The 13,292-nt window shown below is 35.7% G+C and overlaps 1 long non-coding RNA gene across 1 annotated transcript in view; it reads right to left on the reverse strand.

Moving 5' to 3' along the window:
- Window positions 1–1,534: 1,534 nt before the first annotated feature.
- Window positions 1,535–13,292, reverse strand: part of LOC119716092 (uncharacterized) — a 118,736-nt gene continuing 106,978 nt past the window's right edge. The window contains exons 4-6 of the long non-coding RNA XR_005263779.2: window positions 11,193–11,278; window positions 10,354–10,437; window positions 1,535–4,173 (exon numbers count right to left, since the gene is read on the reverse strand). This is a non-coding gene — a long non-coding RNA (uncharacterized lncRNA). The remainder of the gene's footprint in view (window positions 4,174–10,353; window positions 10,438–11,192; window positions 11,279–13,292) is intronic.

The raw sequence follows: 13,292 nt of genomic DNA on the forward strand, positions 1-13,292 counted from the left end.
TTTATACTCCTTACAAGCACTGGAAGTATGTCAATAAATATTGATATATTGAGTATATGATATATGATATTATATATAATATATGTCATATTATATACAATATGTGATGTTGATACATGTCATATATGAATATGATAAATATCTTTATCATATAGCTGAGGGAAGAAAAATGTATTCCACAATTTAGGTTTCATCTTTTTTTTTTTTCTTTCCCTATGAACTCAGTTTCATCCTCCAAACTTTCCATGATGAATTTGGATCTCAGTCTAATTGAAAAGCAACCAAACTTTTTCTTTACTGCCTGCAAGAAGGTCTTGATATTTCCATTTGTTTTGTGACTGAATCTAACTAAAACGTGATTTTACACAGATTCCTTTTGTCAGACATCCCCAGTATTCTATCTGAACTGATCTGTGCATTCACAGTGAAGCTTCATTAAAGATCAGGCCAAGCAGTCTTTAAAAAGTACAGGGCTTCAATGATAGACAGATGGTGGCTTTCATGATGTCAGGAAGTGTCAAATATTATGGTTGGCTGCAGAATGATGGCTACTTTCCAAACAGATTGAGAAACAGACAGAAAGAGCAAGAACACCATTTGTTGTATTTAGATACATTGTGAACAGAAGGAAGCAAGACAGAGCATACTTTTACACATCTTTTTTCCACTCCTTGTGAAAACAGTTTAGGATTTGTTATGTTATATTAGCCCTATCATTATGCAAAAACATGTGAAAGCCAGAGATACTGATAAAAAAAAAAAAAAAAAAAAAATTTCCATTGTGACTTTCTCTGTTTTTATTTGCATTTCCATGGGTAATTTTTTTAACATTATAGACAGATAGAAACCTGTGATCTCACTTTTTTTTTTTTTTTTTTTTTTTTTTTTTTTGAGTAAAGCTGTGCTATTAAGATAATGTGCAAAAAATGCAAAAATATTATTTTAAGTTATTTATTTTTACTAATTTTTATGATTTTTAGAGACCCTCCTTGGGAAAGCACCTAATTAAGTACTTAAACTTACATATTTGATTTAATGTTTAAATAGGGGCATTTCTTGTTTGATATCCATGATGATTCTGGAACTGGGATTCAAAATGGGTCAGTTTTGAAACATAACAGATGAAAATAACTACATAGAAAGAATCTTAAAAACATTCCAAGATTGTGCAATGGGCTTTGCTGAGATTGGTGGCTTAAATGATAGAAAGTCTGAATGGCATCAGCAAGTCAGAGATGGCTGGTGTTTCTGAGGGATGGGTCAGATTTTTTCCAAAAAAATATTTTTTAGAAAAGATACGGAATTCTGTATTGGAATATTTTTTTACTCAAATAATTCAATGTGAAAAATGCCAAAAATGATTAACATTAATGAAGAATAGAATAGAATAGAATAGAATAGAATAGAATAGAATAGAATAGAATAGAATAGAATAGAATAGAATAGAATATTTCAGTTGGAAGAGACCTATAAAGATCAAGTCCAGATGTCTGATCACTTGTTTTAGAATATTTTACCTTTGGAGTCTGTCAGGCCAGCAATTTTGTACAGCAGTCTGAATGTTCCTTATGTCAGTCATCTTGAAAAGTACACAACCTATATGAGCTTTATGTCCCCAGTAAAATTACTAGAGTGGCTGGCTATAAGGAAGAGCAGTAAAGATACTCCTTATATACACAGTCATGAATTAACTAAATAACACTTCAATTTCTGGTCCCTAGGTAGGATCACACCTCAGGAAATGTGGTATGCAAGCTGGGAAACAGCTGAGCAGAGCCTGAAAAGTTGGGTGGCAGAACATTTGGGTGGCCTGTGCTTACCAACAGTCTTGGTTAGGACAGTCTATTTGGTTGTGTAATGGCTGATTTAAAGAGAGGGGAAGCAGCTGACCTACATGTAGGTCAGGAGGGGTAAAGAGGATTAGAGGGCCTGTAGGGAAGAGACATGTAGAAGATGGGAACTAGGACAACTGCCCTGTGAGTGTTCATGTTCATTTTATTTATTTATGAGCTTTTCCATGATGCTATTCACTATCTGCATACAATCCCTCCTTTCTTTCTTGTTGCTCTCACAGAAAATCTATTCGTTTCTCTGAACTATCAAAATACTTAGAGAGAAAATATATGCTTATTTTTATAATAATTAAACCCTTGTAAAAATAAATGACCACATTTGGGAATATTCTTTTATCCTTTTTGCTTGTTCTCTGTTCAACAGTGGACTGGCTGAATCCATGGAACCATCATGTGTGAATAATTTTACACTTCCAAATTATATCAACATTTGCAAACAGCATAGCAATTACAGTCCACAAGGAACCACCTTAACAAGAATCCTGTTGCTTTGTGGAAAGAAAACAGAAAATGTAGATTGGAGTTTATTTCTGGCTTGTTAAAATGCAGTTTTTGATATATAGTGCACAATAAGAGGGGTTGAATTTCTCATATTTTTCTGCTTTTGCAGAAATTTTCTGTAGGACTCAGCAGTCACATCTCTGAATATTGGATACATTTATTTATTTTGTATCTTTTTCTTATTTTGGTCCTTTCCCTGTCTTCTGTAAGAATGTGATGTGGTTTGCAGGCAGTTTTTATCTAATTCATTCCTTGTCTATAAACAAGCACTGCATGAATAACACAAAAAATGTCCACAAGTAATCATTAAAACTCTTAAATTAATTCTCTTTGTCTATAGTCACAGAGAACACATTCATATTCACTTTTCTGTGAAAGAACAATCAGTTGGATTTTACTTTTAGCAGAGAGGTTTATAAAAAGCAATAATGTAAATTTTGTTTCACATGAACATTTATGGAAGAATGATTTTGAGTGGGACCACACAAATGTTTGCTCAAGAAGTGGTGTTTCTCAAACTCATTCAGTCGGAGAGAATAAACAATGTGACCTGATTTACCAATCCCAACTAGGCAATGCAACTTGAATTTAAAATATTTGCAATCAGTTCACAGGCTAAAAATTCAGATATATTTGTTGAGTACATTTAAATGAGAAAATCATGATCTGCTGATGGATATTCCATGAGAAGAAAAAGAGTCTAATTTAGTCAAAGAAATTATAGTCAGAGAATTACTCACTCAGCGCTACTGGCAAATAGTAAATGAGTGGCACCAAGGTTTTAATTCAAACACTTAAGAAAGAAAGCAACTAATAGCGTCTTCCTTTTTTCAACTGAAGTACTATAAAGTAGAGGGCTAGCCAAATTGCTTTTACAGAAATGTGACTTCCGTATTCATTATTTTTACTCAAATTGCTTTAATTAAGAAACTAACTCTCTAGCCTTGTCTTTTATCTTGTACTAGACAGGGTGTGGCCAGGTTCATCTTTATGGACTTGCTGATGTGCTGCTGGATTCAGGTGAAAAGTTACAGTATACTTGTTTAGAGAACATTTCTCTAATCAATACCCATCTAGGGAAAAATACCCTTGTTTTGATAATGTTCTTAATATTTATAGTAAAGTAGAAAGTTATTAAACAACATCCTGTAATATCCTGCCCACCCACCCACTTTTTTTTTCTTTTTTTTCTTTTTTTTTTTTTCTTTTTAGTATTGTAGTATGATACAGGAGTTAAGCAATAATTTCAAAATCTCCTGTTTCATTCTCCCATTTTTTTTTTTTACAAGCCTAGCAGACCCAGGAAAACTCTTGTAAACCTCTCCTTTCTGGAGTTCAAATCTCCTCCATAGACAGAATTCAAATTTCACCAGCTTCTGCTGTGACTCACACAATGAGGTACCCAATTTGCCTCATCCCTGGAGGTGTTTAAGGCCAGATTAGATGAGGCCCTGATCAACTTGATCTAGTGGGTGGCATCCCTGCCTATGATGGGAGTGTCGCAGCTAGATGATCTTTGACGTTCTCCAACCCAAGCCATTCTATGATTCTATGAAATTCATTATAAACAAGAACACACAGAACTTTAATATATACAACAAATAGAAGACAAATTATGGTCTTTACACTTTATTTAACAGGTATATGATAAAACTTGTATTTTATGGCTAATGAAAAATTAACCATTAGGTGAGCTGCCTCAGCTGTTGAAGTTCCCCAGGCCATCCAGTAGCTTTTCTACTTTTTGCACTCTTGTAACACTGGGAGCTTTGCCTCAGGTACACTTGGACATTTCCAGCAGTACATTCCATGATTGCTCCTGGTAAAATTAGGTAGAAGATTATCCTGGGAGTTATTGAAATGTACCTGGGGGACAATGCAGTCATAGGTCACAGCCAACATGGGTTCACAAGGGGTAGGTAGTGCTTAAATTTAATTTCCTTTTATGAGAAGATCACCCATCTAGTCACCCAAGGGAATCCAGTTGATATAATCAACCCAAGGCTCAATTTTAGGGCCAGTTCTTTTCAATGTTTTCATAAATGATTTGGATGTAGGACTAGAAAGTGTTTTGAGTAAGTTTGCTGATGATATTAAACTGTGAGGAGCTGTTGACTCTGTCGAGGGTGGTAAGGCCTTGCAGAGAGATCTGTACAAATTGGAGAGCTAGGCAATTACCAACCGCACAAAATTTAACAAGAGCAAGTGACAGTCCTGCACCTGGGAAGGGGCAACCCTCCTATATGTACAGACTGGGGGATGAGATGCTGGAGAGCAGCCCCGCAGAGAAGGATTTGGGGGTTTTGGTTGATGACAAGTTGAATATGAGCCAGAAGTTTGCCCTGGCAGCCAGGAGGGACAACCATACCCTGGGGTGCATCAAGCATGGCTAGTTGGTCGAGGGAAGTGATTGTCTGTACACTGCACTCTGCACTGGTGCAGCCTTACCTTGAGTACTGTGTTCAGTTTTGGGCACCACAGTACAAAAAGGACATGAAACTATCTGTGAGTGTCCAGAGAAGGGCTACAAAGATGGTGAAAGGCCTAGAGGGAAAGACATAAAAGGAGAAACTGAGGTCACTTGGTTTGTTCAGCCTGGAAAACGGGAGGATGAGGGGAGACCTCATTGCTGTCTACAGCTCCCTCACAAGAGGGACTGGAGGGACAGTCACCGATCTCTTCTCTCTGGTGACCAGTGATAGGACCCAAGGGAATGGAGTCAAGCTGTGACAGGAGGGGTTGGATATCAGGAAAAAGTTCTTCACCAAGAGGGTGGTTGTGTACTGGAACAGGCTGACCAGGGATGTAGTCACAGCACCAACCAAGCCTATCGGAATCTAAGAAACATTTGGACTGTGCTCGCAGTCATATGGTCTGACTTCTGATTTTTGGGTAGACCTGTGTGGAGCGAGGAATTGGACCCAATGATCCTTGTGGGTCACTTCCAACTTGGGAAATTGTATGATTCTATGACTTGTGTCAAACTTTTGCCTTCAAACATTGTTTATGTCTTATTTTGTCCTTTGCAGTTATGGACTATGCAAATAGGGAAAAGCAGTAGATAACTTTGGCAAAGTTTTTTGACACTTTTATATTATTTAGACAGAATAGCATGGTCTTGATTTAATTAACAGAGAAGTGTTGTAAAACTGAGCAATAAATACACCAACAGAGCAGTTTTCAAAAATTGTGAAAATATGTGAGGAGTTGGTTTCTTAATAGTCTGTCTTGGTTGTGATTGTGTTTGGTACTTTCATTAATGGCCTGGATGAAGGACCAGAGCTTACTTTTGACCTTTGTTCATCATAACACGATGTGTAGCAATAACCATGCTGAAGTACAGGGTTAAAAAGTAAAGTGATCTTGACAAACAAAGCAGCAGCTTGTAAAAGCAAACCAGAAGAAAATCATCAGGAACATGTGCAAAGTATTGCAGTTAGACAAGAATAATCAACTGTGCAAACAAAGGATGGGGAACTTGTCAGTTCAGAAATTATCAGGAAAGAGTAACTTAGCATATACCTTAGCAATACTACCCTAGGCTGTGTGATGAGTTGTCCCTAGTATGCAAAATAAGTGAAGTGAAACATATGTTTAATATGTGAATATGAACCACAGTTGGAGAGTTTCTCTCCACCAGTTTACCTATGTACAGTTTTAGACAATAGGATTCAAATGAGAGGAAGTCCAAATGACTCAAGACAAGCTGGTTTGAAGTTGGGAACAAAAGAGTAAAAAAAATGGAGTTGCTCATTCTGGGGAATTCTGGAGCAAAGGTAACCATGAAGAAAGTTTTCAAATCAGTTTAAGGCAGAAAATAATCTATCTTTAGAGAGGATGGAACAAGAGGTAGGTTTAAATTTCAACAAGAAAAACTTAGCTTAGCTTTTTCTAAATGTCCAATAAGAACAGTGAAGCACACACAGGTTTCCTGGGGATGCAGTGGAGGTAAGTAAATGCTCACCTGCTGGGAAAGATGGAGGTACATGTGTTTCTGTCTCCAAGGGAGCAGGAAGCATCCAAAGACCTCCTGAGATCCCCTCAGACCTGATATTTTGCTGATTGTGATTACTTGGATATACCACAATATAATGGAATGTTATGGATTTGTTTATTTATTTGTTTGTGTGTTTTTTTGTTTTTTTGTTTTTTTTTTTTTTTTTTTTAAGAGGGACTATCTGTATTAACAGATACTTAAGGTAGCTCAGTTTCATGTTATCTGATTGCAAAAGAAATGCATTGATTAAACAAATTCGGAAGCTTTCAGTGTATCATCTGTGTGTTTTTTTTTTGTTTTTTTTTTTTTTTTTTTTTTCTGAGAGCTTATTTCCTTTCAGACTTTTTCAATAGCTATCAAGTTTGTGCAAAATATAAATAAATGGCTCTCCATGAAAATGGTGCCATTCTTTATGGAACTGCATCAGTGATAGGTCAAATTTATATTACTCTGCAGCATGATTTTAATATAATTCTGGCCTGGTTTAGGCATAATCAAGTCTTTTGTTGAAAGAGCTCTTGTAAGGAGCAATTAAACATTAGTACTTTAGCTAAACCCATATTAAATTATGTCTTGGAATTTAAGTATCTGGGAATCATCTTAAATCTTAGCTTGAATTTTAGGTGGTATTGTATCTGCAACTTATATTGAGGTATAAGACAATCTGCATCTTGATTTAGTATTTATAGCTTGAAATGTTTTATTTATTTATTTATTTATTATTATTAAGTGTTCTACATAACTGTTAGTAAGGCCACTAATAGATTAAAGTACTATTATTTATGATTACAGCTTCTGCTTTTCAACAGTAAAATAAGCCGAACATTCAGCAGGCAAATTTTAACATGCTTTTTGAAAGCCTTGAAATAAATCAAAGCTGGCTGGGTACTCTTCAGCAAGCATGAGTGGAGATTCCAGCCCTTATCTTCACTTGTAAACCATAGGAGGCAAGGGACGCTGGACTGGTATAACAATAAGGTCTCAACAGGTGCTTTCCTTTAGGCATGAGCCTGAGAAGCTTATCTGGAAAAGATTTAAACTAAATTATTTCCCCTTCCCTTTGCTGTGGACTGATGGGATTAACACTAAGCATTCTCATGGATGAGCTGATTTGTGCCTGAGCCCTTTAGAGCACATTGTGACAGAAAGAACAATAATCAGGAGTTCCACTTGCTCCAAAAGTTGCCCTGAAGTAGTCCTGCAATAGCAAGTCAGAAAGTGCACACTTTTTAAGATTGACACAGCACTGAAAAGGAAGAAAATGATGCTTTGTATTTTGATCAAGATGGATCCCCATTGAATATTATTTTCCTAATATCTGAAGCCTAGGAAAAGCTTTATGTATGTTATGGTAAATTTGTTTGTAGATTTATTTTAGCAGTAAATACATCCATAATTTATGTTTTAAAGATATGTTCAATTTATGTCAGTATCATTCTGATCATTGAAGCTTATAGGTTAGTTTCCCCATCAGCACAGAGATGTCTCAAAGCATTAGGCAAATAAGTACTTAAAAATAGGAAGGAATAAAGAAAATAAATTAAAGTTATTTACAACATTGGAAAGACAGGTCCTCTGCATAAATCTCTCATTTTGAATAGGTTATGTTTATTTGGGCCAGACTGCTTAAATATAAGCTGCATAATTTCCATTTCACTTTCCATGTAAGAAACTGTTCAATGCATTGATAAGGAAAAAACAGAAATCTACTTGCTAGACCATACATTCTTTGTTAAAATTAACAGTAAATGTTATAGTACATGATATCACTAATCTGATTATGAGAACTAATTTTCCCATACCTATGGTCTCTTCTGACAATTCTTTTGTGTATTTGAGGAGGAATTTCCCTGCTCCCAGTTCTGAATTTATCAAGAAAGAAACAGAAATGTGGAAACTGACCTTGTTTCTGTCTGTCCCTATAGGACAAAACCACTCATGTGTTCCTAAGATCTAGCCATGTTTTTGAGAATTGTCTTGCAAATAAAAGCTGCAATATTCTGCTTCGAAAAATGATATAAGGACTACTTTAGGTTCGAAGACTTTCCTAAAGACAGCCATATTTGAGCCTGTGAAATTTGTCCCATTCATAAAATAACTTTTTAGGAGACTGGAAGGAAAAAACGGCCTTCATTTTCCTAAGCAGTTCATGCTTGTGAATAAAACTCCTTATTGTATAATCAACTGACCCAAAAAGCAAACACAGTAATTGTTAGATGATGTCTCAGTCATGCATATTAAGACTGCATTTGATTTGATAATGTTTAGTATTAAGTTTGCAGTCACCAGAAAGTTTATGGTAGTTTCTGATAAGACAGAAGGCAGTCTTCCACCAATTCTGGAAAGTGATGTAAACAAGTCTGTGGCTACTACATCATTCAGGGACAGGCTCAGAAATCAATCCAACACAGTCACTAATATTCATGCCTGAGGTAGAAAAAAAAACTTTTCATCTTGCCTAAACTATTCAGTATGGTATTTGTTTTTGAGTATTTGAGATACATATCTATGTTAAGTTACCAAAGTAACAATGTTGCTGGAGGTTACTCTAATTTCAGAGATGGGAATTCTCCCTCTCTAATACCTTATATTCAGCTTTAACTTTTCTTTCTGAATATCATCCCATTTTTCTTAAATCTATTAATTCAGATCCTTTTACATTTTCAATTAAGATATACCAGCATTCTAGCTACCTAGGGGCATAAGGTTGAGAACAGGGGAAAAAAAGTACATCATCCTGGTGAATTTAGTATTAGAACAGCTGGGGAGAGACATAATTGCTGTAGTCCTATCCATGCCTAGCATAGCTGAAAAACACCATGGATGGCATTTAGCTGAAACTTTCCTCTGTGGAGTTTCACTGCTTTACTTTTATTCATAGCTAAGAGCTATAAATATAGCCTATAGCAATCTATACCACTGTTAATGAAAATTGAAGCTACATTATACATCATCCTTTGGGGTGAAAAAAAAATATATTAAAACATCAACTTTATCTACAAAGACAGTTTCATTCCAGCTGCTGCATTTGGGGAGAGAAGTATACGCTAGGCATATACATTATCCAAGTGCCTGTGTCCCAAAAGATTGGATGAAAAAATGTTTTCTGGGGATGGATCTGTTTTTTGGAGAAGTGTTTCGATAGTTTGTTGTTTGTACTACACAGCACCATAAGGAATGTTTTACATGCAGTGTGCAAAATGAGTGATGAAGTCATTCACAAATTCTACTGGAAAAGGATAGATAGTTGAAGCCCATTATTGAAACTGTTTCTTACCTGAGTAATATTAAAAGGACAAGATAGCAGCACATAATTTCACTGTCAGTGGGAGCCACACCTGTCTTTTTTTAAGAAATGAGACCCTATGGCTTTGGTTCCTTACTGTGCCTGACACAGCATACAAAGCAATAAGCAGTGATCCAGGGAGTGAATTGAAACTTTCTGAAGCAATTTCAGTCCTGCAATAGTTGGTCCCCGGTCAACTACTTTTTGTGTCACTAAGATAAATTCCTATATACTTATGTTAATTGAAGGTAATGCATAGCAAAACTGACTCCAGTATCTGTTCTTTCCCTTGTGCCTCTCCTGTTAGAGCAAACTTTCCATCCTCAGTTCCATGAATACAAAGTGGTGGCGATACCACCACCACTTTGTATTCATGGAACTGAGGATGAAAAGTTTGTTAATCACCTCTTCTTTTATGTGCTTGGAAAAGACCTGCTACAGTTTGTGTACAGCTCTTGGGAATTCTCCTTAACCACCAAAACTCCCTAAAGTCCTGGCCATGCTTTCTGCTAGAAGAACTCGACCTTAAATTAACTGAATTAACAGTCTCTGATTCTGAGACAAGTATACAGCAATTTTTAAAAGTATTATTATTTTTTAATATTATTGTATATCTCATACCCTTCTTTTACTATACGACATTTGCCTGGGCCCTGGGGATTACTTTGCTGGCATCTCAGTTCAACAGGAAGGATTCCAGCAGGTTAAGTACACACCTTCAAAGAATAACAAGCAACTCTCTGGGAACAAATTGGTGTGTTTTTTCTTGTCCTGGATGTCTTGATCTAGGTACCATTCACCTTAAATAACAAGGAAAGTTATTATTATTATTATTATTGTTATTATTGTTATTATTATATTTCTTAAAATCTTTTTTAATGTAAGAAAACACAGTGTTATAAGAAAAGAAATTTTAAAATGTTAATTTTAAAATGTTAATAGATGAAACACACATGCATCATTGAGAATCCCTAAGCCAGAATCACACTATAAGACATGAAGATTCAGTGTACACATCAGTGCTCCATCTTACAGGTATTATCATTGGTACAGCAGACCTATTTCATGATCTTTACCAGAGCATCTTACCCCATTCCAGCTATATTCCTGGGGACCTGGGTTTTAGACTATATATACAGATTGGCCTCTATATAAGTGAATATGTAGGTTGATTAATATGCAGCTAGGCATTTATAGGAAAGGAAATATCCCATTCTTAGTTTACTGTTATTAAAGAGGTTGTACATGTTTTCTGAAACTGTTCTTGAGTGTTTTTCCTGAGATAGAGCATACTCCATACTCAAAGACTGTTTTGCATATAGAAGAGCAATTCTGACCAATTTTATTGCTGGAGCTACAAAAACTACACTAAACTCCAGATGTGGGTTATGAATGCATTTCATCAAATTGATGATAACTTCTGCATTATCAGCTTACTGTAGAAACAACACATGACATAGTATTAACAAGGATGACAGGCCTATTTATGAATTACACTGCAGGGATCTCTTGCAATCTCAATTTTCTCATTTTTAAAGGAATTTCTACATCTTACCTTTGTCTGCTTTCTCTTCATATGCCAGTCATGATGTCCTTCCATAAAAAGTGAGATGCTTTCTGAATTAGTTCTCTTGCAGTTAGCTTTGCAAAACAAACAAAACAAAAATCTGAACAAATTTGCAGACATAAACATATTCAATTTCCATTAATGTTTATCACATATAGCCAAGGTGGCCTTATGATTAAGGAAATGGCCTGGCATTCAGGAGACTTAGATTTAAGCTCTATCAATGGTTCTCTATTTAATTCTACTGCAGAAAAACACCTAAATATGTGCTACAAATAAGCGATATGCTTAAGTGGTTTGCTGAGTCCCAAGCTTCAGAGCTTAGGCAAACTACTTGGTTTGTTGATTTTTTTATTTTTTTTTTTTGGTACTGCATCTCTTTCATATCTCTTTTATGTATTATTTTTTTTTATTTTTATTTTTTTTTTAATATTTATATGTAACTGTCATTTTTGCCAAAGCAACTGAGCTGTGCAAGATAAGCTATTCTGAGCTTCTTCATATTCCATAAGCCAGGGTGTGTTCTTAATAAGGCATTTTCTGAAAGAGCAAATTCACAGTGTAGTTGAACTTCAATGGCAAAAAAAACATGTAGTAAAAGAAGAAGAAAGACTGGAACCTGAGTCAAAAGACTTCAACTTCACTTGGCCTAGCCTTTTATTTGTCATACATATATACCTATATTCAATAATATATCTTATTTTAATTTCACCTTCCACCTTTTGCCACTTTTCTCAAAAACAACCAGGGGTGTTCAATTACAGACTTATCTTTCAAAATCATTACTAATTCCTTCAGTACATCCAAAATAAAGCATTTCCCTAAACACCTAGTATCCCCAGAAATCATTTTTTTAATGTCGAAACTGTCAGAATAGACCATCATTAGCCTGTCTAATTTGGTGTTTTAGTCAAACACAGAAAACAATTAAGTGAACCTGAGCAATTATGTCATATCAAGGCTGGGATTTTAAAGGACAGGAAAACTCTGATGGCACAGAAAGTGTCAAATATCATTAATGTGTTTTTGTAGTGAGCAAATTTTCGTTGTGAACTTGACCCACTTATATAAGCTTTTAAAATGTTGATATCAAGGCTTGTAATGAATTTTTTTCTACTGTGCGATCATGTGAAGCTCTTCATCTCAAGTTGGGCTAGTGGACTTCTTTGTCAGGCTGAGCTCCTGCTCTCTATTAGCATCCCAGACAGTGACTAGTTTAACTTTACTGCTTTCAATTATATTTGTTCCACTCTGTGCAATCAGGCTTACTCCGTCCACCCTGACCGAAGGCAGTCATATAGGTCTCCAGAATGTCACAAGTCATGGATATTTGTCTGAAAGATATGAAAATCATGGAATCCCAGACTGCTGTGACAATCATGAGAAAATGCCAGCCCAAGTACAAACACAACCCATCTCCACAGCAGTCAGCATTGAGGGATTTAGAATGCAGAGCAAGAAAAAAACAAAAACAAAAATAAAAACAAACAAACAAACAAAAAAAAAACAACAGGGATATGTATGTGTAGATGATGTGAGAGAAGGCTCTTAGAGTCATGGTTAGCACTGTGTCTTGGTACTCCTCCTTTGTGCTGAGTGGAGAAGTGACAGTGTTAGTGTATATTTTTTTTTAATTAATTTATTTTTTTCTGCCTGCCATAAAACAGCCTCCTTAGACTCAGATGGCTTTTGCAAAACGATAGTGTTATATTCTCTTCCTCTCTTCCCTTGTTTGTAACTAGCGAGCTAATATTTACTTATTGAGAGAGAGAGATAACATTCAGTACAACCATCACGTTTTGGGATCAAGAATGAATGTTTTTTTCTAACCGTGTTAGCATGGGGTTAAATCTGTTTCTAAGATATGGTGCTGAGGAAAGTTCAGACATGCAGTCACCTTGTCTCTATGTATCTGCCTGTATCTTGACCTGAAATCTCATTGAAGTTTAGTATATTACTGTAGATCTCAATTCTCAACAATGTCCTTTTCCTTTATCAGGAAAAGAGAGGAGGCTGGAGGTTTCCAAGACTTGGAGTTCCAAGACCAAGACTACTTGGCTAGGCAAACCTGTATCCAGACTAATGATG

This window comes from Anas platyrhynchos, chromosome 2, assembly GCF_047663525.1.
Source record: "Anas platyrhynchos isolate ZD024472 breed Pekin duck chromosome 2, IASCAAS_PekinDuck_T2T, whole genome shotgun sequence".
Classification (NCBI taxonomy): domain Eukaryota; kingdom Metazoa; phylum Chordata; class Aves; order Anseriformes; family Anatidae; genus Anas; species Anas platyrhynchos.